This window comes from Moschus berezovskii, chromosome 4, assembly GCF_049115385.1.
Source record: "Moschus berezovskii isolate FMDL1 chromosome 4, NW_MosBer_1.0, whole genome shotgun sequence".
NCBI lineage: Eukaryota > Metazoa > Chordata > Mammalia > Artiodactyla > Moschidae > Moschus > Moschus berezovskii.
Window position 1 is genome coordinate 80,971,809 of NC_142463.1, and position 23,384 is coordinate 80,995,192.

The 23,384-nt window shown below is 36.8% G+C and overlaps 1 pseudogene; it reads left to right on the forward strand.

The window, feature by feature from the left end:
• LOC148778070 (uncharacterized) overlaps positions 1-23,384 on the forward strand; it is a 40,410-nt pseudogene that overhangs the window by 12,361 nt on the left and 4,665 nt on the right.

Here is a 23,384-nt window from a genome sequence, read left to right on the forward strand (position 1 = left end):
AAAGTATAGATAAGTTGAGTCAATTATCAGAAGGATCTAAGACTCTAAATTTTTAACGTAATTATCTGGATCTTCTCTACTTATAATGGCTTGACATTTTATTCGTTGGAAGGACTGATGCCCTCTATCTTTCCCAGCATTAGGGTCTTTTCAAATGAGTCAGTTCTTCACATCAGGTGGCCAAAGTATTGGAGTTTCAACTTCAGCATCAGTCCTTCCAATGAATATTCATAACTGACTTCCTTTAGGATGGACTGATTGGATCTCCTTGCAGTCCAAGGGACTCTCAAGAGTCTTCTCCAACACCATAGTTCAAAAGCATTAATTCTTTGGTGCTCAATTTTCTATACAGTCCGACTCTCATGTTCATAATGACTACTGGAAAAACCAAAGCTTTGACTAGACGGACCTTTGTTGGCAAAGTAATGTTTCTGCTTTTTAATATGCTGTCTAGGTTGGTCATAACTTTTCTTCCAAGGAGCAAGCATTTTTTAATTTCATTGCTGCAGTCACTATCTGCAGTGATTTTGGAGACCCCGGAAATAAAGTTTGTCACTGTTTCCACTGTTTTCATTTATTTACCATGAAGTGATGGGACCAGATGTCATGATGTTAGTTTTCTGAATGTTGAGTTTTAAGTCAACTTTTTCATTCTCCTCTTTCACTTTCATCAAGAGCTAGTAGTCAAGGAAGTTGCAAAGTCTGGGTATTCACCTGGATGATTTTTTTTTAAGTGGTGAAAATTCTGTACTCTTGCTCTTAATGCATTGCTGAATATTTAAAATCTTAGGTGAGCTTACTTAAGCTGGTGCATAAAAAAATAGAAATTTCTAGCTGTAGGCCAAAGCCAATCAAGCTGTATAGTATTCAGCCACATTTAGCTATTTGGTCATAAAACTTTTGTCTATAACAATGGAGATGGTACTAAAATAAGGATGCTATCTAATCTACAGCTAACAAGGTAGTCTCTATCACTGACAAAGTCACATTTGTAGTATCTAGTCTTAAATCTCTTATCTTTTACAATAAGCTACAGTTTTCCAAATCGTTTCTCTTCAGCCTGTCACTATATTCATGTAAGCCTTTGATCAATCCATGGTACAGGTGGCCTGGAATAGCAGATAGAGCTATGTATTAAGACAAAGTCTCCAGAAAAGTCTCAGTTCTGAAGTTAAATCACTTTGTGACTTTGGACTAGTCATAAACTAGGACTAATGACTCTGATTTCAAGTTGGACATCAGATTTAAATGAGGTGAAACAGATGAAGCACCAAGTTGAGTAACTGGCACATTGGAGGCATTAGTCTTCTCCTGCATTTCTTCACTTATTTTAGTAGGAGAATTAGTTGCAGCCTTTTCTGATGTCATAAGAATCTGTAAGTCTGTACGATGGGTTTTACAACTAGCTGTTTACATTTCACATATGGTAGATAATTGTCCCTCAGTTTGGTAGGACATAAAAAATAAAAACTGAGCAAAGTTGTCCAACTTCAGTTTAAAAGCAAAAAGCAAGTTTACTGCTTTATTGCATTTTTAAAAGGAAGTTCTTTAATTCTAGCATCGCCTTATGAAAAATGGATACAGTAATAACAAGAGAATTGGAAAAATAATGCAATCACTTTGCTTAATGATAAGTGAAGGCCACAACATTTCTTGGAATTAAAAAGCATTTGAGAGCCACTCTTATCTTGAAATCATCTTAAAATTATTTAGCCTTATTTAGAAGGAAGGGTAGCTTTCATTCTTTACATATAGTCACTTTCATTTTTTATAAAAATAGGTAGAAGGACTGAAAATGACAGTCCTCTATAACCCTGTGCTGAAAAGAGCTAGAGAAGAATTGTGAGAAAAGAATTAAAAGCTGTCTGAAATGGTTTGATAGAAAGAGGCTTTTTTTTTTTTTTCCTAAAATGGCCTTTGACTTGTCTTTCAACTTCAGTGTTTTTTTTTTTTTTTTTTTTAATGAAACAGAACCAGCTTCCTATTAACTTAGAAAGGGTTTTTTTTTTTTTTTTTAATCCTTCTTTGAAAAATAATCCATTCAAACATTTCTTGGCAATATGGAGGAAGATTTATCACATCACTAGAAATTTTCTTTAAGAAGCACATTGGCTGATAAAGTCAATACATCTTTTTAAGATTTGGGGCCTAATGAGCATATGGTAAGAGGAAATCAGGTTAAGGCTGGCAGCTCTGTGGAAAATTTCCTTTTACGACTCTGTGAGGACTTTTTGGTTTCTTTGATGCCGAAAGTCTTAGTCCCAAATCCCTTTTTTTTTTTAAATTCAAGTTAATTCAGAGCCTGAAACCTTTATTAAAAGGAAATATATTGAGTAGCTACTATGACTTTGTCATTTTCTAAATATTAAAGAATATAATATAATGCATTTTTGAAAAATAATTTTGTTTAAGAATGTAAATGTCTTCAGGATCTAGAAAATGATGTCATTAAAAAATTAGTAGTAGGCCATCAAAAAAAAGATTGAGATGTGAAGGAAAAGGTATAAACTCCAGAAGAGCAGGCCCTATTTCTGTCTTGTTCATTATTGTGTTTCACATTGTCTACCTCACAGAAACCACTTAGTAAATATTTCTTGAGTGAATGAAAAAATTAAAGGAAGCTGCCACTACCAATTTCAGGGTTGTCCTCAAAGACCATGTGAAATCTTTCTCTGATAGGAACACTTCTATTGTTAGTTTAGAATAACATGTTTTTAGTCATTGCTGTGGGAAATAAACATATCCAAAACACCTACAGGTACAAGCTTTGGGAAATATAGTTATTCAGTGGAGAAAAACAAACAAAAAAGCATGTTCATTATATTTGCTAGAATGACTCTTTTTGCAGGATTATAGAGGTTCATTGTGCATGATTCAACACTCATTGAATTTGGGAAGATCTACAGAAGATCCTGACTCCTCCCCATCTACTTGTATCTTTGTTCTCTGGGAGGATCTTTACTGGGAAATTTAGCCAGTAACATTTGCACAGGGTATGTGTTTCCTTTCACTTAAATTCATAAATTATTTTCCACTTTCTAACGGAGAAAACTTTCCAAAAATCTATGCTCCATAATTTCACTGTCATTCTGTTTTCTTCTGGCTCAGAGATTCAAAAAATGTGATGAAGGGTAACTCTTCGTATATTTACACCTACAGAGGCAGCAGAAAACACCATGTTCCAAAGGCCTAAATTATGTTTCTCATCATATTCATTTTCTAATTTGTTCCTTCTAAAGAAACCCCTAAATGTGAACATTATCACATCCATTTTTAGCTGGTAAAGTCAAGGCTCAGAGATATTTTCTCATATAACATCTGGCTGGAAATTTCTGACCTGAGACTCAAATTCTGGTAGATCTGAATTGAAGGATGATGTCTTGTGTTGTTTTGATTATGATGCATTGTTCTTATGTCTTCACTGAATCTTGCACACCCTGAAACATTCTCATGGAATTTAGAGTACTCTTCTGAAATGCCAGGACTTGGATTGTTCTCAAGCTGTCACATGCTTTCTAGCTATGATATATGGGCCTGAACTCATTAGCGATGGATTCCTAGTGGCAGCAACTGTGTAAGTAAAACTTTGTAACTAAGCACATAGTCCATCATCCTGGCACTGTAAAACGTCATAAATGCTCTCAGTGTAGTCATCTTTTTGTTTCTTTGTTGTGTTTGGATGATCCAAATTTCAGGAAGCATTAGAGTAATACGACATGTGCCAAGTCTCTTCAGTTGTGTCCAGCTCTGTGCAACCCTATAGACTGTGGCCTGCCAGGCTTTTCTGTCCATGAGATTCTTCATGCAAGAATACTGGAATGGGTTGCTGTGCCTTCCAGGGGATCTTCTTGACCCAAGGATTGAACCCGTGTCTCATGTCTCCTGCTTTTGCAGGTTGGTTCTTTACCACTAGTGCCCCCTGGGAAGCCCAGAGTTATACCAACGCCTACCAAAAGTATAGTCCAAATATAGAGGCATCCTGGGAAACCTACCTCCTTCAGTCCACTAAGGTTTCTTGAATCCTGATTGTTTAATACTGAAAGTACTGGTTGAACTGTAGTCTTGTTCATTTAAATGCAGGAAACTAAGTGCTCTGGGCTGTTACTCTTTTTGGTATCTCCATTCTGGCGGTCCTTCATCTATCTCTACCCCTCAGGCTCCAGGAGTTTGGCACATTACCAACAGTCAGCTCCTGAGACAGCCTAATGAAAGTTAATAGACCTCCAATTCAGGTAATTTACGTGAATTAAAAATGACTTAGGAAACCATTTAGGGCTCTATAAAATCAAACTTAAAATACTACATGTAGAGTTCATAATAGTACAATTCAGCTTTGCTACTTCACACAAAAATATAAAGTTTATTTGAAGTTCATCTGAAATATACATATATTATGAGAAATTGGAGAGAATATAACATTTACATGTCTTTTGAAAAATAGATAATCCCAATAATGCTTTTTTGCTTAGTTTATTCCAAATATTATAAGACTGTATTTCAAGATTGCTGATAAATTATAAGGTCCATACAGAAAAGACTTTCAGCAGAGGATAAACTTATGAGAAATTATTTTGCAGTTCCTATTAATTCTGCAAAAATTATGAGATAAAAATAGAATATATAGACTATGGAGGAAAAAACATGGTATTTGTTCAAAAACCACATAAAATTCTATGAGAGATGGAAGAGAATAGGAGGAACTTGAATTTGTTGCAAAAGAGCCATAATAATACTACTGTTGAAAAATCATTTAATCTTTTCCAGGGCCACAGATAGAGTCACAGCCAAACCAACCCAGAGGAATTGCTGCAATCTCTTTAGAAAGCTAAATTTCTCAATTTCACAAACATTTATTGAACTAGGCAATATGGATTCAAATACAAAGATCAGTAGTGTGCTCTTTTTGTCCTTAGGAATTAAATTTAGTTAATGGACAGAGTGAGTGCTGGCACCTCACAATGCAAGGAAGAATATAATAGTGGCCAGAGGCAAAGCATAAAATGCTTTGTGAGCTTTCTGAAGGGAAACTACATCATGTTGAAGTCTTCAAGGCAGAGTGAGGAGCTATACAACTGAGGTTTAAATTCTGGCTTTTCTGCCTTCTTGTTCTGGATTCTAGGCTAATTGTTTAAACTTTTGGAGCTTTAGCTATATTTTCTGTAAAATGGTAGTAATTGAATATACTTAAGTGTTTTGAGCAAGATTTTTCTCATTCATTCATATACAAGTACGCACTGAGAGTTCACTGTTTGCCTGATTGTACAACTATATGGTGTATAGTGTGTGTGTGGGGGGGGGTCAGAAGTGCAGTGAGTGAGTGAGTGAAGTCGCTCACTCGTGTCCGACTCTTTGCGACCCCGTGGACTTTAGCCCCTAGGCCCCTCCGTCCATTGGATTCTCCAGGCAAGAATACTGGAGTGGGTTGGGTTGCCATTTCCTTCTCCAGGGGATCTTCCCGACCCAGGGATCGAACCCAGGTCTCCCACATTGCAGGCAGACGCTTTAACCTCTGAGCCACCAGGGAAGCCCAAGAAGTGCAGTAGGTGCTCTGATAAAAAGTACTTGTAGGTTATAGCAAAACTTTAAAGAAAAGTGTGGTCAATTCCATAAAAGGAAAATCTAGAATCTCTTTATAGAGAAGGATGCCATAATCTTTACCACATAGATGAGATAAGGAAGGTTTAGAACATTGACTAGTTGTCCCAAGAGTATAAAATTAGTAAATGGCTAAACTTGGATCCAGAGATTCTGCATTTTCACATAAAGCAAACAATTCTGTTTGATTTGAAAGGGATTTTCTGCACAATGAGACCTACAGGGGGCATGTCAGTGGGAATGTGTTTTTTGCTATACCTCAGAGGATTTTAGACACATCGATATTTTGTTTTATAATTACTTTTCAAATTAATGGTATATCTTACTCAAAAAATTGCCATGCAAAACAGCCTTTTAAATGAAATATGGAAATATTTAAGAGGTCTTTTAGTTTCAGGTTACTTTCACAAAGTTTTTGTATCTAAACCAGCACAAATGGGATCAACTATATCTGTATTTTAAGAGTAAGCTCTTCATGACCTCCACTTAACTCACATTTGTATCCCAAAATCAGCTCTCCCAATGGGGAGTGATCTACTCTCCTGCACCTTCTCCTGTCTCTTCCCTCTTTCATAGCTCTTACACATTTTTGAAAAGTATCCCTCAGTGAGTCCCTCTGTCCTTTCCCTAACCCTGCATCCATTGTCAGTGTAATAATGTTTCTCATCTTAGTGCACTAGCTATCACAAGGGCATTTCTGGTGGCTCAGCCAGTAAAGAATATGCCTGCAATGCAGGAGACCCAGGTTCAATCCCTGGGTCGGAAAGATCCCTGGAGAAGGGAATGGCAACCCACACAGTATTCACAAATATATTACATGATAAACTCAGAGTTAGAGTTTACAGAGAAAATGAGATAAAGCTGCCCATAGCCATCTTGTGCAGAGACTAGATCATAATTAGAAATGGTGAAAGACTGGGGGATGTTCATGTTCATGAGAATCCATAGGTTTTTTTTTTTCAAATATCTTAAAAATTTTATTTAATTTAGTTAAACTTAAAACAATTCACTACCAACCTGTTCTCTATATCTGTGAGCTTGTTTTTGTTTTAGATTCCACATATAAGATTATACGGTGTTTGACTGTGTCTGTCTGACTGACTGACTTAGCATAATGCCCTTGAGGTCCTTGAAATGGCCATATGTTTTTTATCTTTCATTTTATTAATGTAGTGTATCACATTGACTGATTTGAGAATGTTTAGCCATCCTTGCATCCCTGGAATAAATCCCACTGAACATGGTGTTCAGTTCAGTTCAGTTCAGTCGCTCAGTCGTGTCCGACTCTCCGCGACCCCATGAATCACAGCACGCCAGGCCTCCCTGTCCATCACCAACTCACGGAGTTTACTCACTCATGTCCACAGAGTCGGTGATGCCATCCAGCCATCTCATTCTCAGTCGTCCCCTTCTCCTCCCTCTCCCAACCTTTCCCAGCATCAGAGTCTTTTCCAGTGAGTCAACTCGTTGCATGAGGTGGCCAAAGTATTGCAGTTTCAGCTTTAGCATCAGTCCCTCCAATGAACATCCAGGATTGATCTCCTTTAGAATGGACTGGTTGGATCATGGTGTATGATCCTTTTAATGTATTGTTGAATTCACTTTGCAGATATTTTGTTGAAGATTTTTGCATTTATGTTTTTATGTGTTGTGCTTAGTCTCTCAGCCATGTCCAACTCTTTGTGACCCCATGCACTGTAGCCCTCCAAGCTCCTTTGTCCATGGGATTCTCCAGGCAAGAATACTGGAGTGGGTTGCCATGCCCTCCCCCAGGGGATATTCCAAACCCAGGGATTAACCCCAGGTCTCCCACATTGCAGATAGATTCTTGACTGGCTGAACCACCAGGGAACCCCAATTTATGTTTATAAAGCATATTAATCTATACTTTTCTTTTCTTGTAGTATCCTTGTCTGGTTTTGGTATCAGGATAATACTGGTATTATAAAATGTATAAAAAGATTTCCTCCTCTCCAACTTTTGAAAAAGTTTGAAAGGACTGATATTTAGTTCTTTAAATGTTTAGTAGAATTCCCCAGTGAAACCATATGATCTGGATTTTTGTCTGTTAGAAAGTTATTGATTACTATTTCAATGTTCTTATTAGTTATCAATCTCTTTAGATTTATTTCATCATGATTCAGTTGTGGCAGGTTGAATGTTTCTAGGAATATATTCATATCTTCTAGGTTGTTTATTTTGTTGGTATATAATGATTATTGATAATCTCCTTTGTATTTCTGTGGTATCAATTGCAGTAACTCCTCAGTATTTTATTTATTTGAGTCTTCTCTTTTTTCTTTTGTGAGTCTAGTTAAAGGTTTGTCAATATTATTTATCTTTCAAAGAAGTGGGTCTAATTTTATTGATTCTTTCTATTGTCTTTTTAGCCTCTGTTTTATTTATATTCCCTCTAATCTTTGTTATTTCCTTTCTTCTAATTTGGACTTCATTTATTCATTTGTTTTTCTTTTTATGTTTCTTGAGGTATAAAGTTGTTTATTTGAGACTTTTATTGCTTCCTAAGTAGGCATTTATTGCTGTGAAATTCTCTCCTTAGAACTGCTTTTGCTTCATTTCATAAACTTTGGTGTATTACGTTTCCATTTTGTAGTCACAAGGTTTTTTTTTTAATATCTTTTTTGATTTCTTATTTGACCCACTGATTGTTCTGTAACATGTTGTTTAATATTATAATATTTATGAATTTTTCAGTTTTGTTAATGTAATTAATTTCTAGTGTCATACTGTTGTGGTCAGAAAAGATGCTTGATATGTTTCCTGTTTGGTGAAAATAATCAAGACTTGCTTTGTGGCCTCACATATAATCTAGTTTGGAAGCTGTTCTATGTGCATTTGAAAAGAATGTGAATACTGTTGCTTTTTAAATGGAATAGTCTGTAAATATCTATCCATCTGACCTACCATGTCATTTAAAGCTAATGATTTCTTACTGATTTTCTGTCTTGATAATCAATCCATTGAAATAAGTAAGGTATTAAAGTCCCCTACAATTTTTATATTTCTGTCTTTCCTTTTTGGTATGTTAATATATATTTAGGTACACCTGTACTAGATGCAGGCTTCCCCAGGGGTTCAGTGGTAGAGAATTTGCCTACAATGCAGGAACCGCAGGAGATGTGGGTTTGATCCCTGGGTCAGGAAGATCCCCTGGAAGAGGGCATGAAAAGCAGTTGCAAAAGTTGGGATTCCAAATGAGTATATAAGCTCCATTCTGGAAGATACTGGAGAGCTGGAGCAAGGCAGAAGTGTGCCAAAATGGCATCCCTGGGCTACATTCCTTGAGCATAGCTGTGTAGGCTGCTAAATGTGTATCAAACCTGAGTAGGTGTTTTGACTTGTGCCCCTGGTATAGCTTTTGGGGAGCTCATTAGTAACTTCTCCTACTGATGACTGGTAATCCACTGGGTTATGTGAGTTTGGCCTATTTCAGGAAAGCAAATACAAGAAATTTTCTGTAACAATGTGGGCAGCAGGTGAACAGATTAAAAATACTTAAGGCCATTTATCCTTGCTAAAAAGCAACAGGGAAGCCTGTCTCCTGAGGACAAGTTCATTTTCTTGTTTTCACATGGCCAATTAAGGGCAACCTACAGTAATGGAACAGTTGTTTTTCAAAGGGCGTGATGTACTTAGGGATCTCATGGCAAAATCTCTGCACTCATAAAAAAATGCAGAGAGTAATTTTTGTTCATGCTGTAAAGATTTCAAAAAGAAAACAAAACAGATTTAAAATCTATTGTTCTCTACATTGACTATAGGTGCTGCTGCTGCTGCTGCTAAGTCACTTCAGTCGTGTCCGACTCTGTGTGACCCCATAGATGGAAGCCCAACCAGGCTCCCCCATCCCTGGGATTCTCCAGGCAAGAACACTGGAGTGGGTTGCCATTTCCTTCTCCAATGTGTGAAAGTGGAAAGTGAAAAGTGAAAGTGAAGTCGCTCAGTCGTGTCCGACCCTTAGCGACCCCAAGGACTGCAGCCTACTGGGCTCCTCCATCCATGGGATTTTCTAGGCAATAGTACTGGAGTGGCTTGCCATTGCCTTCTCCGGACTATAGGTGCAGTAATTATCAAAACTTCTTGTGCTTTAGAACCTTCTCGAATGGTATTTAAATAAGACTGATGGACCCACCTTGCACTCTGATTTAGTAAGGCTATTGTGAGAATCAAGAGTATGCATTTAAAAATAGGATTTGGTATTATAAAACTGAGATTTGATATCTAGCTTTGGTACCTATTAGTTGCATGTCCCTGGGCAAAACTTTCAATCTCATTGAGTTTCAGTTTACTTATAAAGTTGGAAAAATATTCACACTTAATTTTACAGTATTGCTGAACAAATCAAAGAATAATATAATAACAGCAGCTAACATTCAGTAAGTTAATAAGTGCTTACTGTGCTCCAGTCAACTTGTGGGGACTTTAAATGTTTCTTCTTTATCTTTGTCACAATCCTCTGAGGCCAGCACTATTATTATTCCTGTTGTATAGATGAAAAACAAACACTTGATGGCTACTTAATTCTTCTGAAGTCATACAACTAGTGTATGGCAAGCTAGATTCCATACCCAAGTAGTCAGGCTTCAGATTTAGGGTTTGTGTTGTGTATTATAATCCCTTGGTGGCAGTGGTCCAACTCTTGCCAGTCCATTCCCAACCTAGGAATCGAACCCAGGTCTCCTGCATTGCAGGCAGATTCTTGACTGACTGAACTATGAGGGAAGCCCCATTATAATCCCTTAGTGAGACAATAGATGTGACTATTGTGAACTCTACTATAATATAAATATAATAACTGTGTTATATAGTTTGCAAATATGGTGACTGCTTGTACCATATTTGTAAACTAAATATCCATGCATGTGGATTTCTTGATTAGTCTTAATCCTAAATGTTTGAATATATTTTTCTGGTTACTCTGATTACCTGACAAATTACCACAGAACTTAATGGCTTAAAACAATCATGCTATGTGTTATCTTGCATGAGTGTTATAGGTCAGGCATTGTGATAGGTTACTGGGAGGATGGATTGTTTCTGTTCCTTAATATCTGGGTTTATCACCTGGAAGACTCAAGATTAGGAGATGGAATCATCTGAAGGCTCTTTAACTTATGCATAGTGTAAAAGAAACTCCCTTCAATTTGGTGTGGCAATAATTTAGAAATAATATAATCTAACGTGTCCAGGAACATTTTTCCAAATATTTTTCTGTATGTAATTTATACTGTTAAAGTTCTAATAGTATATGTATATTTCTAATTTTCCTATAAGACAAACAGTATCATGTATTATAATAATCTGTTTATATAAAGCATAACCTAAAAATATCCTTTATGCTTTCTTATGTTTCTGGGTCTTTGCTTATGTTATTTACATTTCTTTCCCCCAGTGTAATTCCTGCCTATCTACCAAAATATTTCAAATATCACTGTGTCTTTGGACAGTTTCCCTGAGACTCACCATCCCACCTGCAAAGTTAGGAACATTTTCTCTGTATTCTCACCTTCACATAAAAACATACAAAAATGTCCACCAAACTCACTTCAGTGGATGCTTATGAAAGTCCTCAAGTTTTCCAGCTGTATGAGAATCTTATATCCCTTAGTTATTGATAAAATGGCTGAGTTGCACTCCTCAGAGAGTAGCAATTCTAGTAGCTAGCTTTTCTAACATAATGCAGATTATCTGGTATGAGTGGTATTGACTCTGGTTTTCCAACACTGCTCAAATCTGAAGCTCTTTATATTTTGTCTCCATAATCACATTCTCCCCTCTACCATATTGATTCAAACACGGAACATATTCCTATCTCTTTCAATTAACCTAAGCAACACTAAGACAAAGCCATGTTGATTAGAGGCAGGAGTGAAAGTTATATACTATGTACCCTGCAAAAAACACAAATCAAGAAATAAAACTGAATATTAGACAACTGACTCTCACTGTCTAAATTCTCATCAATCATATCTGCTCCTGGGGGAATTTCTTATTTTCCATGTTCTTCTTTTAGTTTCAGCTCACTATTACCTTCCTGGACCTTGTTCTCTAGAACATCACTCCTCATACTTCTAGCTTCTCAAGCCTTTCTCCCATGCTACTCAGATTCAGGTAACAAGTCTCAAATATATGTCATCCTTCCATATGGAGAAGTGTCTCTCTTTGTTTCACTTTTATTCTATGCCTATTCATGCCCTATTCTAGGAAGATGAGAGAGTTGCATGATTGTTACATGCAGGTTTCTTTTATTTAAGAAAGCTATGGAAGAGATTTTTAAACAGAATTTGATATATAACAGATATTCTGATATAAAAAATGAGAGAAGAGATGGATGGGTAAATGGATGAATAGATGTTTTACTATTTTGTATTATATGTATAATTTCAATGCCTGCTTATTATTACAATCAATTGTTTCGCTGTTTTTACTCATCCAAGCCCTATAGTGGTAGATTCGGTTTGTTTTATGTTGTGACAATAATATTAGTAATAGTTGTTGTGTTTTCATTTTCATTCATTTCTATGCATATTTTGATTTCTCTTTTGATTTCTTCTATGATTTGTTCATTATTCAGCAGCTTGTTGTTCAGCCTCCACATGTTGGCATTTTTAATAGTTTTTCTCCCGTAATTGAGATCTAATCTTACTGCATTGTGGTCAGAAAAGATGCTTGGAATGATTTCAATTTTTTTTTTAAATTTACCAAGGCTAGATTTATGGCAACCTAGATGTCCATCTTAGACGAATGGATAAGAAAGCTTTGGTACATATACACAATGGAATATTATTCAGCCATTAAAAAGAATACATTTGAATCAGTTCTAATGAGGTGGATGAAACTGGAGCCTATTATACAGAGTGAAGTAAGCCAGAAAGAAAAACACCAATACAGAATACTAACGCATATATATGGAATTTAGAAAGATGCAAATGATAACCCTGTATACGAGACAGAAAAAGAGACACAGATGTGTAGAACAGTCTTTGGGACTCTGTGGGAAAGGGTGAGGATGGGATGATTTGGGAGAATGGCATTGAAACATGTATGTTGTCATATGTGAAACAAATCACGAGTTCAGGGTCGATGCATGTTACAGGATGCTCGGGGCTGGTGTGTGGGGATGACCCAGAGGGAGGATAAAGGGAGGAGGGAGGTGGGAGGGGGGTTCAGGAGGGGGAACTCATGTACACCTGGGGCGAATTCATGTCAATATATGGCAAAACCAACCAATATAATATTGTAAAATAATTTGCCTCCAATAAAAAATAAATAAATTAAAAAAAAAAAAACCATGGGGAAAAGGCACACCTTGAAAAAAAAAAAAGAAACTGAGATCCTGCAAGCTGTGCAGTGTGGCCAATATAATCATATATTATTATAATATGTTTTATATATGCAATTTTACATTATGTATAAATATAGTATAAATAAATATATATAATAATAATAATAATAATATTAGTAATAGGTAATATTAGTTGTGTATCTATTATATGTAGACACTTTAAATGAACTTATGTAGTGCATGCTGAGTCCCTTCAGTCGTGTCCTACTCTTTGCGATCCCATGGATGGTAGCCCACCAGGCCCCTCTGTCCATGGTATTCTCTAGGCAAGAATACTGAAGTGGGTTGCCATGCCCTCCTCCAGGGCATCTTCCTGACCCAGGGGTCAAAGTCACTTCTCTTATGTCTCCTGCATTGGCAAGTGGGTTCTTTACTATTAGCACCACCTGAGAACTTATGTAGTACTCACAGCAAAACTGTGATATAGACATTATTATTATCCTAATTTATACATAAGAAATGTGAAGCACAATGTAGTTAAGATCTTACCCTTTTCTACCTAGCTAGTAAGTAGTTGATGATTTGAACTTAGTAAACTTCATACTGAAACTCTGTAATTTCATAAATTTATTTTCACATACCTATTCCCCACACCTGTTTTCATTTGGTTATCTTTGTTCTATTTCCTGGTGGTTTGTCTGTTTTGTATCTCAGCTTCCCCCATAACTCAGTTGGTAAAGAATTTGCCTGCAATGCAGGAGACCCCAGTTCAATTCCTGTGTCGGGAAGATCCACTGGAGAAGGGATAGGCTACCCACTCCAGTATTCTTGGGCTTCCCATGTGGCTTAGCTGGTAAAGAATCTACCTGCAATGTGGCAGGCCTGGGTTTGGTCTCTGGAGTGGAAAGAGCCCCTGGAGAAGGGAAAGACTACTCACTCCAGTATTCTGGCCTGGAGAATTCCATGGACTGTATTGTCATGGGGTTGCAAAGAGTCAGACATGACTGAGAGACATTACTTCACTTTTACTTGTTATGTATCTCAGCCTTTACCTGGCCACTAAATGATGACTTGACTATTGCTAGATCATCAGCACAAACTTCCCTTGGGTTATGCACAAGCTGCTTCTGCTAAAGAGCAGTGACAACTTTGACCCACTTGTGTTAAAGGTTTTGCTCCCTACAATGTATTAGTAAAGTGAAAGTGTTAATCACTCGATCATGTCCAATTCTTTGCAACCCCATGATCTGTGATCTGCCAGACTTCGTTGTCCATGGAATTCTCCAGGCAAGAATACTGGTGTGAATAGCCATTCCCTTCTCCAGGTGATATTCCCAAACCGGGGATCAAACCCGGGTCTCTGTATTCAGACAGCAGATTCTTTACCCTCTGAGCCACCAGGAAATGGGCTTACTTTCTCAGTTTCTTACAGCTCCCTCTCTCAAGGTATTTATAACAAATTCGGCCAAAGCTGAAGAGAATTCTGATGTCTCTGTCAGGTATTCATCCAAATCGTTCTTCCATGCTAAGAATCAGTGTATTTGCCAGGATAAATCCCAGATGCTTTGCTTCTTTGGTAAATTGCCTGGAGTCCTTGCTGAGAGACTGGGACTGGAGAGAGAGCTGTTTCTTTCTGTCCTTGTTTTAGTATTACTTTTATAAATTATAATACCAAGGTAGGACTCATTTTGTAAAATCCATGCCATGATTTAAAAAAATAAACGACCTTAAAGTTTCTTTAGAAAGTAAGCCAATCACAGCTGGCACAGATACCATCCATTACTATGGCCAGGTAAAAATCTGCAACTCATATAATAAGTCTCTTAGACTCTTTTTTCCAAGAAATTAATTCACTTCCTTTTTTTGCTTCCTTGTTTATAGACTTCTTTGGAAACTAAAATTGGATACAGAAATTATAGAGAGAAGTAAATTATTAAAGGCAATTTAGATTACAAACATATTTTGAAAGTAGTTTCTTGCATTAATTTGTTCATCCAGCAAATGTGTCAGCATTAGTGGTCAGATATGTTGTGCCTAAGGAGATCAGTCCTTCCAATGAATATTCAGGGTAGATTTCCTTTAGGATTGATTGGCTTGATCTCCTTTCAGTCCAAGGGACTCTCAAGAGTGTTCTCCAACACCACAGTTCAAAAGCATCAACACTTCGGCACTCACCTTTCTTTATGGTCCAGATCTCATATCCATACATGACTACTGGAAAAAACATAGTTTTGACTAGACTTACCTTTGCTGTCAGAGTAACATCTCTGCTTTTTAATATGCTGTCTAGATTGGTAATACCTTTCCTTCCAAGGAGCAAGCATCTTTTAATTTCATGGCTGCAGTCACCATCTGCAGTGGCTTTGGAGCCCTCCAAAATAGCCTCTCACTATTTCCTCATCTATTTGCCGGCATCTGGATGCCGTGATCTTCACTTTTTGAATGTTGAGTTTTAAGCCAGCTTTTTCACTTCCCTCTTTCATCTTCATCAAGCGGCTCTATAGTTTCTCTTTGCTTTCTGCCATAAGGGTGGTGTCATCAAGATATCTGAGTTTATTGTTATTTCTCCCAGCAATCTTGATTCCAGATTATGCCTCATCCAGCCTGGCATTATGCATGATATACTCTGCACAGAAGTTAAATAAGCAGGATGACGATATACAGCTTTGACATACTCCTGTCCCAATTTGGAACGGGTCATTGTTCCTTGTCTGGTTCTGTTACTTCTTCACCTGCATGCAGGTTCCTCAGGAGGCAGGTAAGGTGGTCTGGTATTCCCATCTCTTTAAGAATTCTACAGTTTGTTGTGATCCATACAGTCAAAATCTTTGGCATAATCAGTGAAGCAGAAATAGATGTGTTTTTTTGGAATTTTTTTTGCTTTTTCTGTGATCCAATGGATGTTGGCAATTTGATCTCTGGTTCCTCTGCCTTTTCTAAATCCAGCTTGAATATATTGAAGTTCATATACTGTTGAAGCCTGGCTTGCAGAATTTTGAGGATTACTTTGCTAGCATGTGAAATTAGTACAGTTGGGCGGTAGCTTGAACATTTTTGGCATTGCCTTTCTTTGGGATTGGAATGAAAACTGAACTTTTCCAGTCCTGTGGCCACTGCTGAATTTTTCAAATTTCCTGACATATTGAGTCATCATTTTCACAGCATCATCTTATAGGATCTGAGTGTGTCTTAATAATTTTAGCTTAATACAATATTCAGGAAAAAATAAAGAAAGAGGTAGTTTTCTTTCCAGGAAACTACACAGACACACATGTATACAAAATTAGAATATTCTTTTAGAAACATTCGGAGACATATTTAGGTATACCCTATGTATTGAAAGACTCCATGAATAGAAAGTCAGGTCAAGGATTAGTGGTATGTTCTTTCACTGTACTGTTTTGGTTTAATAAGTGAAGAGGTTTTGTAAAAAAATAAATAAAACAAGAAAAACAAAGATAACTAGAATGATTTAAAGCCTTCTTTACCCATACTCCCACCCTATATCACTGATGCTCAAGAACTGAGTTTTTTTGCAATTAAAGTCATATCTTGAGTTCCAGGGCAATGATACTATTTCCTCCCAATGTACTTATATATTCACACCAGGGCAAAGGGTTCTCTGTAGTTGCTCTTTCCTTCTACATATCCCCATGATGCATCTTTCGTCTTTCTCTGTTCCTATAACAGTAATTGACATGATCACTATATGGAACTTTCACAGTTCATTGTCTTATGGATCTTCTATGATTTTCCCAATTACTAGTAGACAGTTCGGAGAAGGCAATGGCAAGCCACTCCAGTACTCTTGCCTAGAAAATCCCATGGACGGAGGAGCCTGGTAGGCTGCAGTCCATGGGGTCGCTACGAGTCAGACATGACTGAGCGACTTCATTTTCCCTCTTCACTTTCACACATTGGAGAAGGAAATGGCAACCTACTCCAGTGTTCTTGCCTGGAGAATCGCAGGGATGGGGGAGCCTGATGGGCTGCCGTCTATGGGGTCACACAGAGTCGGACACGACTGAAGTGACTTAGCAGCAGCAGCAGCAGTAACAGCAGTAGACAGTTGCCTGTCATAATTGGTAGCCATGGGGTGAACTGTTCTTTGATGCATGTGGTACACTAAAAGGACTCTGAAATTATTTTTCTCCACAGTTAATGAATAAATTACTGGAGTGGCATCTTTGAATAATAGCATTGCATTAGAAGAAGCCACACTTCTGCCCTTGCTTTGTTCTTAGGAAAAAGGGGGGTGGGGATGAAGAATAACCTTTAACCTTTTAGCAATTAGATCATAATTTCCTCTTTGGTTGATAACAGTGGCTGATGAAAGCAATTCCTTAGAACTTGGACACTTACAGCACCTTAAGCTGGGAATTATCTATGGATGTCTGAGCTCAGAAACATACAGGATTGGCAAACCCTCTGCTTTTTTGTCCCAAGTCTCACAACAGGACACTGGAACATTATGATGGTCTTTTGAATGTGTCAACTCAACTGTGCTACAATCTTAAGTTATGCAGTCAGATAGAAATCTAAATGTTGGCTGTGAAAGTATAGGTAATTATAGCTCATAATTAGTTGACTTTAAATAAGGGAGGTATCCCAAATAATCTGGGTGGGTTTGAATCAATCAACTGAAAAGACCTTAAAAATAGAGTTGAGGCTTACCTGAGAGAAGAAATTCCACCTGTGGATAGTTTCTTCAGCCTGTGCTGTGAGTTTCAGCTTACTCTTCTTGATGGCCTGTCTGACAGATGTTGGGATTACCTAACCACCCCATGCTTGTGTGTAGAGAATTTGTAGCAATAAAAACTCTTACTCACCTCCTATTGGTTCTGCTTCTCTGGTTGAACACACTAAAACACATATACAAATATCACTTGCTATAGAGCAGTAACCTCAGTTATCTATTTAAGTCCTCAGCAAATATACAAATTCAATAGAAGGAGTGACCCTCATTTAGAGAGAAACATGATGATTCCCTTGTAATTTTTGAAATATTAAAGAGATCTGGATCTCTAAAGAACTACTACTGTAGATACACTGTTTTCTACTATTCTCATTTAATTTGTAAGTATATTATTTATCAGTCTTAGCTGTAATATTTTCTTAAAAATTACATAGGTATGGGTATCTGTATATTTATATATCTTCTATTGTATATCTATGTATGTATATCTAATACCCTTCAACATATATTTGCATGGGGATAGCCACAGACGAATCAGTGATACTGTGTACTGTTGTATTTAATAATGGCTTCCCAGGTGGAGCTACTGGTAAACAATCTGCCTACAAATGCAGTAGACAAGAGATGGGGGTTTGATCCCTGAGTCGGGAAGATCTCCTGAAGTAGAAAATGGAAAGCCACTCCAATATTTTTACCTGGAAAAGTCTGTGTACAGAAAAGCCTGGTGGGCTACTGTCCAGGGGGTTACAAAGAGTCACACATGACTGAGCACACACACATACACATACACACACACAGACACACACAAACTTGGTTGAATTAATAAAACTCAAAAAAATAAAGTTTATTTGCACCTTAGTACTACCCTAAGCTTAAAATTAAGTTAAAAAATTTGCCTTTTGCAGCAGTGACTAAAAATTTATGGTTAAGTAACCCCAACAGAAAATGTCATTGAAAGTTATGTTCCTACTATTCTTAGTAATAAAAGAGTGGCTAGATTTCTGATGTCAGTGTCTTTAAGGAATCTATGTATTTCTGTATTTTATAATTGCACATAAATTATATATAATTTCTGTCAATACCTAGAAAAATAAGCTCTGGGAATGAAATGTTAATATTAACTTGTCATAGATAAGAATGTACATGTAGAAATTGACATGTAAAAGTTATATATCTGCAAGAATTGCTTATAACTTTATTGTATTAATAATATAAAACAGATATAGTAATTGAAAGGAGCAGATGATGGAGACTGGTCAGAAGAAATAAAGTATCAGAGACAAACTTAGATAGTACTTGCTCAAGTACTATTTAAAGAAAGAGGCTGGCCCACTGAGAAAATAATGTCTAACCAAGAGATGAATGACTCTAACTGTCCTATTTTTGTTTCATATGTACATCTGTCTATCTTCCTCCAGTCCTCATTCTGAGATATGCCAGCATGCCATTAGTAGTATCTGGGACATATGCTGCTGGTCATGTATTAAAATGCATTATAATTAATTATTAACTATGTTCCAGTTATTATGAAAAACATATATATGCATTTGACAATTTAAAGTTTACTCTACCACAGAGTGATTATCTTAATAATATGATTTACATATTATATATGATTATCTTAACTTTATAATTAAAAATAAGAGATTAAAGAAGTAATGTTACTTAAGCTCACATAGCTGATAGATTACCTGTTATTATACCGTTATGTGAATCCAGTGCTCATAATGAAAAAATACAAAAACACACAATACTGCAAGTCTGGTTGTGATATAAAGTCTAACAGATTTATAAATGTAGTCCATAAGAGCATGAAAGGGAATTTTAGTTTCTGACTAACTTTCAGTCAAATGAAACAGAATTGCTCTCTCTTCTGATATATTTTTAAGCTTGAAAAAAATATAGAAAAAAGATTTCAACAACATTTGAACCAAGTAACAAAGAATAATAATTTCAGAGAGAGAAGAAAGAAATAGAATGAAGACTAAAATTATCCCAGTTTATTGTTGTCAGGATTTCCAGATTATAGATGAAGGGAATCTCAGGAGGAGTCCAGTACATTCCTTGCGCTGAGTAGAGGAAAATGAGAATCTTGGACTCAGTTCAGTTCAGTTCAGTTGCTCAGTCGTGTCCGACTCTCCGCGACCCCATGAATCACAGCACGCCAGGCCTCCCTGTCCATCACCAACTCCTGGAGTTCACTCAAACTCATGTCCACAGAGTCGGTGATGCCATCCAGCCATCTCATTCTCTGTCGTCCCCTTCTCCTCCCGCCCCCAACCTTTCCCAGCATCAGAGTCTTTTCCAGTGAATCAACTCATCGCATGAGGTGGCCAAAGTATTGGAGTTTCAGCTTTAGCATCAGTCCTTCCAATGAACACCCAGGATTGATCTCCCTTAGAATGGACTGGTTGGATCTCCTTGCGGTACATGGGACTCTCAAGAGTCTTCTCCAACACCACAGTTCAAAAGCATCAATTCTTTGGCGATAAGCCTTTTTCACAGTCCAACTCTCACATCCATACATGATCACGGGAAAAACTATAGCCTTGACTAGACGGACCTTTGTTGGCAAAGTAATGTCTCTGCTTTTTAATATACTATCAAGGTTGGTCATAACTTTCCTTCCAAGGAGTAAGCCTCTTTTAATTTCATGGCTGCAATCAGCATCTGCAGTGATTTTGGAGCCCAAAAAAATAAAGTCTGACACTGTTTCCACTGTTTTTCCATCCATTTCCCATGAAGTGATGGGACCAGATGCCATGATCTTTGTTTTCTGAATGTTGAGCTTCAAGCCAACCTTTTCACTCTCCTCTTTCACTTTCATCAAGAGGCTTTTTAGTTTTTCTTCACTTTCTGCCATAAGGGTAGTGTCATCTGCATATCTGAGATTATTGGACTAGGACTTGCTAAATTGAGTTCTGTAGAAGAGAGATTTACACAGAGAGAAAAATGTATAGATTTGCAAGGGTGCACCTCAAGTATTGGGCTGACCAAAATTTTTGTTCAGGATTTTCCATAATATCTTTCTTATGTTTTCTGTAACATATTTCCATATGGTGTTATGGAAAATCCTGAACGAATGTTTTGGCCAACAATTATTTGGCAGATATTGATCAGCACTGCATCAGTGTGTGTGAGCAACTATCAGAGGCCTGAGAAGGTGTTCAGTATCATTAATCATTGAGAAAGGTAAGTCAAAACCACAGTGAGATTTCACTACATACCTAGTATCAATAGAATGTCTAAAATTATAAATATTGACCATGTCAAATATTGGCAAAGATGTGGAAGAACTGGAATACTCATACATGGCTGGTAAAAGTCTAAAATGGCAAAACCACTTTGAAGAAAAAACAAATATACATATACTATACCATCTAGTCATTCTACTACTAGGTATTTATGCAAGAGAAATGAAAACATATGTCCAATACAGAGTTTTGTATGTGAATATTCAAAGCAGATTTGAAATAGTCAATAACAGGAAACCCAAATTTTCATCAAGAGGTGAAAGGATAAATTATAGTATGTCCTTACAATGGTGTACTAGTTAGAAATAAGAAGGAATTAACTGCTGATATACACAAGAGTGTGAATGAATCTAAAAATAACGCTGAATTTAAAAAAAGCCAGACAAAAGGGTGCATGTGATATGATTCTATTTATATATAATTCTAGAAAATACAAAGTAATCTATAGTTACAAGAAGTAGGCCAGTGGTTTATTGGGGGACAGGTCTGGAAAGGATGGAAAAAAGGATTTACAAAGGGGCCTGAGGAAATTTTGCAAGGTTATAGATGTATTCTTTATCTTGATTGTAGTGATCATTTTATGTGTGAATATACATGTCAAAATTGGTACAACTTATAAAATTGTACATTTAAAATATGCATTATTATTATTATATGCTAATTTTATCCCAATAAAGTGATTTGAAAATCAAAAACACTAAACACAACAGTAACAAAGTAAAGAAAAACATAATAGCATAAAGGAAGATTACAATTATAATGAAATGAATTAAAATGGAATACGCTTTCTGTTGATGGTCTTGAGTCAAGGGCAAGGCAGGATTCCGGAGTTATTAAAAAAAGAATTTTCCAAAAATTTAGTATTATAGGAGTGATACTTCTGATCATATTATTCTTTCAGAAAATGCCTTCTGGATATCCTTGGTACTGTCATCCATTCTCAAATTGTTACCTTACTCAGCACCATTTTTAAACCTTGAAAACCACCCAAGGATTGAAGATGGTGGAGGAAAAATCAGTGCATCAGTATCAGCAGGAATCTAATTTGATTTGATATTTATCAAATGCCTGTCATTTGAAAAGCAATGAATTAATTGCCCCTGCATCTGTGAAGATGACTGTAACACAAATAATACTATTGTGATGGGCAAAATTTTAACTGTTTAACATGTATCAAGTTATTTCATTCTCACAAACTTTTTTGAGATAAGCCCTACTAACACCATCAAAGTTTTACAGATGAGGAAACTGAGGGTCAGAAAAGATATGGTACCTTGTACATAGTCTCAAAACCGATAAGACTGGGAATTGAATTTAGACATTCCACATCCATATTCATTGTTCTTAATTACCAAGGTTTTGTTTTCTGCTGCATACAAGTTAATTAATTTGGTATTGTTATTTTGACAGAAGTTCGTAAAATTGTACAAAAAGGGGGTCATCAAAACCATCCCCAAGAAAAAGAAAGGCAAAATGGTTGTCTGAAGAGGACTTACAAAGCTAGTGGAGGTCATGGAATTCCAGGTGAGCTATTTCAAATCCTAAAAGATGATGCTCTTAAAATGTTGCATTCAATATGTCAGCAAATTTGGAAAACTTGGCAGTGGTCACAGGACTGAAAAAGATCAGTTTTCATTCCAGTCCCAAAGGAGGAAAATGCCAAAGATTGTTCAGACTATCACACAATTGCATTCATTTCACATGCTAGCAAAGTAATGCTCAAAATTCTCCAAGCTAGGCTTCATCAGTATGTGAACCAGGAACTTCTAGATTTTCAAGCTGGTATTAGAAAAGGCAGAGGAACCAGAGATCAAATTGCCAACATCCGTTGGATCATAGAAAAAGCAAGAGAACTCCAGAAAAACATCTGCTTCATTGACTATGCTAAAGCCTTTGACTGTGTGGATCACAACAAACTGGAAAATTCTTACAGAAAAGGAAATGCCAGACCACCTTAACTGCCTCCTGAGAAGCCTGTATGCAGGTCAAGAACCAACAGTTAGAACCAGACATGGAAAAAAAGGACAGGTTCCAAATTGGGAAAGAAGTGTGTCAAAGTTGTATATTGTTACCCTGCTTATTTAATTTCTATGCAGAGTACATTATGTGAAATGCCACGCTGGATGAAGCACAAGCTGGATTGGATGAAGCACAAGATTGTGGGAGAAATACCAACAACCTCAGATATGCAGATGACACCAACCTTATGGCAGAAAGTGAAGAGGAACTAAAAAGCCTCTTGATGAAAGTGAAAGAGGGGAGTGAAAAAGTTGGCTTAAAAATCAGCATTCAAAAAACGAAGCTCATGGCATGTTGTGCCATCACTTCATGGTAAATAGGTGGGGAAGCAATGGAAACAGTGACAGACTTTATTTTGGGGGCTCCAAAGTCACTGCAGATGATGACTGAAGCCATGAAATTAAAAGATGCTTGCTCCTTGGAAGAAGCAGTGACAACCCTAGACAGACAACATATGAAAGAGCAGAGACATTACTTTGCCTACAAATTTCCATCTAGTCAAAGTTATGGTTTT